The following is a 5,564-nucleotide window of genomic DNA, read 5'->3' as shown; positions in this document are numbered from 1 at the left end:
ATTGGGGGGATGGAGGGAGGGGAGCCCTGGGCTCAGGAGTCCAGAGCACCATCTAGAGCATTCAGGGGTTCAGGGATTTCTGTCCCAGGGAACCAACTACATTCCTGTCCCACATCCGTCGTCAGCTTTGCGACTCCGGGAAAGTCACTTAAAATCTCAACATTTTCGTGCCATGTACCATAAAATATGGTTCACAGCACCTGCCATGAGTTCCCCACGGGGCTGATGTGGGGATCCCAGGAGATGATGACAGATATTCTTCACAAGCTCTAAAGCATCACACCCATAACCTTCCCCACTCCCCTGCCCTGTGGCATCCAGGTCCCCTCTCTGGAGGCAGCACTACCACATTTCTTGCTTATTCTTCCAGACATTTAATATTTGCACACTTAGGTAGCACTTATGAAGTAACCATCATTTTTCATCAGGGTCTACCTGATTTGCTGTATTAAGCTTCATCATGTAATACTAATAAGTGGGCCCTATTAACATTTCCATTATCACAGAACAAGGAACTGAGGACAGAGGGTCTGCATAACTTTCCCAGGTTCATGTGGCTTCTGGTATGATTTGAATCCAGACCATCAGGCACCAGCCCCCACTCTGTCGGTCACTGTGCTGTGCTCCCTTTCTGTATTATCTCACTAAATAAAGTCATGTCCCCGTGCAGTCAGCCTGCTGGCTATTTTCAGTGCACACCACATTGCAACACCCTCTTCTCAGCCCAGCTTCGATTCACTTGACTCCCCTAGACTCCCCTAGGAGGCTGGTGAACAAAGAGAACAGACGTGTGACCTGGGAATGAATTGACACCTCTGCATGGTCTTCTCCCAGCAACATATCAATAGTTCTCTCAGTTTCTGTCGTGTTTTCCAGGATCATGACTCGGGTACCAAGAAGAAAAGGAAGATTATAAAGGAATCAAACACAGGATGCACAAGAATATCATCTGCGATCAAGATAATCTGCTGGCCATCCGCAGCGGTGGTTCAGGCACATCAGAATCAGCATCTGGCCAAACAACAGGGTAGGGGCACAAATAGCACCCCCACTAACCACTCCATTGAAGGTACTGTGGAAATAATACCAGCAAGTAGATTCAGGAGAATGGCTGTAGTTTGTACAGCAGAGCCTGGATCTGGCTGAGGGAGGATTGGGCAGGGAAGGTGCCCACTCAGAGCCCGTGCAGCCACTGCCCGCTCTTAGCCAGGCCTTAGTCCAAGCTGCTCAGACGATTGGTCAGTTTCTAGTCAGTGAGACCCTGGGGGCCTGTAAACTTCATCTGTTAAGCCACCAAAACACCAGCCCAGTAGACCCTGTTCCCAGCTAATGAATATTAACTGCTCATCATCCAGGTTTGATCAGTTGAAGATGATGCTAATTCTCTGTGCAACTGTCATGTGGGCAGTTGTTTGGACTGTCCTGGGTTTTGAGTCAGTTAGGGAGTCAAGTAGACTACTGGTCATTCAGGGTGGTCACCTGACCACCAGGAAGTCTCACTGCAAATCAGCTGCTAGAGTCAAGTGCTGAGGGGGAAGGGAGGGGAGATGCACACATATTTGGATACCCCGGTCCATCAGGGGGTCTGCATTTGGGGGAAAGACATTGTATTTGGGGTCAGGGATTGAAACGTAGAGCCAGGAGGTGGGTCCAGATTTGAGCCATTCTCTTGGGCCAGGCACCTCCTCCGAGTACCAGCTGTCTCCCTGCAGCATCCTTGGGGCAGGAGGATGTGGGAAAGGGAGTGAGGAGAGCTCTTGGTTTGTGTATCCAGGGCATGATCTCATGTCCATGTGTTCAGGAATCTCTATCCCTCCCCTGCCTCAGACCCATCACTCATCAGTGTTGTGACTCTGGGCAAGTTACTCAATCTGTCTAAATTTCAGTGCCCTGAACCATAAAATATGGGTCACAGCCCCTACTCTGCCCACCCCACAGTGCATCACAAGAAATAATATTCTTTCCATGAGCTCTAAAACGTCTTACTCATGTCATCAATGTGAAAAAGTAGGCTCTATCCTCCTGTTTGTAGCCTCCTAGGTGCCCTTTCTGGAGACGACCTACTTATTCTTCCAGGCATTTAATACTTGAACATTTATGTAGGTAGCACTTATGAAGTACCCATCATTTTTCTTCAGGCTTTGTATTTACTAATTTTTAGCCTCAGAACATAATACGAATAAGCAGGTCCCACTAATATTTCCATATCACTGGCCAGGGAACTGAGAAACAGAAGGGCTAAGTTACTAACCTTCCCAGGTACACGTGACGTTCAAACAGGATTTGATTTCAGGCCATCAGGCACCAGCACCCATACTATCCTTCATTGTGTTGTGCTGACTTTGTACTTGTCTCATGTAAATAAAGTTATCTTCCCCATGTGATGAGCCTGTTGGGTATTTTTAGTGCACACTCAAATGCAAGGTCCATCTTCATAAGCCCTACTTTGATTCAGGGGACTCCCCGGGCAGCTAGTAATAAGGAGATCTGAAGTTTCACCTGTGAATAAGTTAAGACTTTTGCCAGGAAGATGTCAACACCTCTATTGTGAATGTATTTCCTAGGAACTTGTTTCAGGAATATGAAGAGAAAAAGACAAGGATTCAAACCAAGGATACATATGGGGATTGATCCTCCGTGAAGAAAATATACTGGCTGGCCCTCACCGTCATTCAACAGCTCACAATGAACATCTAGTCCCAAAGGGTTGAGCCTCAAATATCATCCCATACAAGCCACTCCATTGAAGTCACTGTGGGAATTCCATCCTGAAACTGATCAAGAGTAATGACTATAAAAATGTTGTCATATTATCTTTGATTGAGATATAATTCACATTCCATCAATTCACATTTTTTTTTAACTGTGTGATTTGGCTGCTTTTAGTGTACTCAGGTTTTGCAATGAACATCTCTAATTCCAGTACATTTTCATCATCCCCAAGAGAAACCTCATACCTAGTATCAGTCATTCTCATTCTGTCCTCCCCTTTCACCCCAGCCCTGGGTCTTTCTGTCTCTACTGATTTTCCTATGCTGGACCTTTCATATGAATAGAACCACACAATGTGCGGACTTCTGTGTCTGACTTTTGCAGTAAGCAAAATGTATTCAAGGTGCATCCAGGTTGTAGCATGTATCTGTCCTTCACCCTTTTAATGGCTGAATAACATTCATTGTATGGATATAACACATTTTAGTTTTCCATTCCTCAGTTGGCGAATAGTTGGGTTGTTTCCACTTTTTGACTATTATGAATAATGATATGACAATATAACACTCATGTACAAGGTTTTGTGTGAACATACGTTTTTTTATTTCTCCTGGACATATACCTGGGAGTGGAGTTCCTGGCCCATATTGTATCTCTGTGTTGAACTTTTTGAGGAACGGCCAAACTATTTTCTTTTTCATATTTGCACCAGCAATGCTTGAAAGTGCCACTTTCCCCACATCATTGCCAACCCTTGTTTTTAAAAAAATTATATGGCACAATAGTGGGTATGAAGTGGTATCTCACTGTGGTTTCAGTTTGCATAATTTTGACTAATAATTTTGGACATGTTTTCATGTGCTTATTGGCAATTTGTGTCTCTTCTTTGGAGCAGTATCTATGCAGATTCTTTTTCTCATTCTTAAAATTTGGTTATTTGACATTTTATTGTTGAGTTGCCAGTGTTCTTTACATATTCTGAATACTAGGCTTTATCTGATATATGACTTGCAAACATTTCCCTTCATTCTGAAGGTTGTATTATGTCTTTCTTGATGGTGTTCTTTGAAACACAAAGGATTTTAATTTTGATAAAGTCCAATTTCTTTTTCCTTTTGTTGCCTGTGCTTTTGCTATCATATTTAAGAGTTCATTGCCAAATCCAAGACCATGAAGATTTATCCCTTTTTTTCTTCAGAAATTTGTATAGTTTAGCTCTTATATTTAACTCTTTGATCCATTTTAAATTCAAAGTCTATTTTGTCTGATATTGGTATAGACATTCCTGCTCTCTTGTTTACTATTTGAGTTTTCTCACTGAGTTTGGAATTCCCTTTTCTATCCTTTAACTTTCAACCTGCTTGAGTCTTTTGATCTCAAGTAAGTCTCTTGTAGACAGCATATAGTTGGATCATATGTTTTTACCTATTCTGCCAATCTCTGTATTTTGATTGGAGAGTTTAATGCATTTACATTTAAAGTAATTGCTGACAAAAAAAAGGACTTATTTCTGCTATTGTGCTGTTTCTTTTCCATCTGCCCAAAGCTTTTTTGCCCCTCATTTCCTGCATTCCTATCTTTCGTTGTGTGTGTTTAGCTGATTTCTTACAATAAAATATTTAAATTACTTTCTCACTTCCTTTTGGGACTATTCTATAGCTATTTTCTTTGTGTTTACCATGGGGATTACCTTTAACATCCTAAAATTAAAACACTCTAATTTGAACTTATACCAGGTTAAACTCCACAACATCCAAGTTCTTGAAGCTAAAAGAGCATACTACTATCTCAATGCAAAAGACCTTCTCCAAGACACACTGCAGTTTCTGCCTGGCTGGGACATTGCCCCAGAGTGGGGTTAAGTTTAAGGAGTCGAAGGAGGCATACATTTCCATCCTCTGGATCACTGCTCACCAAAAAATACATAATGCCAGGCACATATGTAATTTTGAATTTTCTACTGAACACACCAGGAAAATGAAAATGGTGAAGTCAATGTAAATAATAGATTTTTAATTCAGTATCTGCAAAATGTTAGAATCTTTACATGTGGCACGAGAAATGTGGTCATATTACGAGGGCTTGAGAGCCGCATGGGGCAAGATAGAGGACAAACAGCATGCACTTGAAACTCTAAGAAGTGAACGCTAACAGGCAGATGGGGCCTGGAAGTCCACAGTTGAATAACAGCCCGTAACAGGGTGATTATGGTGGGTTTTTTTCCTGCCTCTGTCTCCCAGCTTACGCAAGGCACGCAAAGTCCAGCAGCAGCTGAAAGTTAAAACCATGGGATCAACCTTTTATTTCTAGCCAGACAAGTGAGAAAGTGGGGGGCTTGGATGTTGAGTGAGGGGGTCATCCCCATTGGTCTTCTTCTCCCCAGTTACCACATCTCCCCTGCAACCTCAGTGATGGCAGAGGCCTTCACTGAGAAATGGCCTGTGTCTCTGGACAAAGGAACAGGTTAAGAGGCTCCTATTGTCTGAAGAGTGTGGGGGCATGCCCGTTATTTTCCTTTCTTTTCTCTTGCTATTTAAATTGACAAGAACAGGTACTACACTTGATCTTAGCCAAAAGGCTGAGATGAAATAGACAAAATAAACTTTAAGCTAAAATTACTGTCAAGTATAAATGTTACTAATATAGTAATTCCAAAGGACCAAAGAGCAGGGCAGTGGCTTTATTGAGAACCCAGGATTTCCGAGTGTCCACCGTGCTCAGTCACTTTTAAATCATCAGCACAGCCCTATAATTCAGAGATTTAGGTGAAGTGACTTGCCCAGCGTCACACAGCTAAGTGAGAGTCTTCTGGGACCAACGGTAACTTTTGCAAAGGCGTCTCTTGCTATACT

General features: G+C 42.6%; 1 pseudogene; it reads right to left on the bottom strand.

Moving 5' to 3' along the window:
* Positions 1–5,196: 5,196 nt before the first annotated feature.
* LOC132597159 (U2 spliceosomal RNA) lies at positions 5,197–5,302 on the bottom strand (annotated as a pseudogene).
* Positions 5,303–5,564: the final 262 nt, after the last annotated feature.

This window comes from Globicephala melas, chromosome 3 (genome assembly GCF_963455315.2).
Source record: "Globicephala melas chromosome 3, mGloMel1.2, whole genome shotgun sequence".
NCBI lineage: Eukaryota > Metazoa > Chordata > Mammalia > Artiodactyla > Delphinidae > Globicephala > Globicephala melas.
The sequence above is the reverse complement of the archived record's forward strand: the minus strand, read 5'-3'. Positions and strand labels throughout refer to the sequence as shown.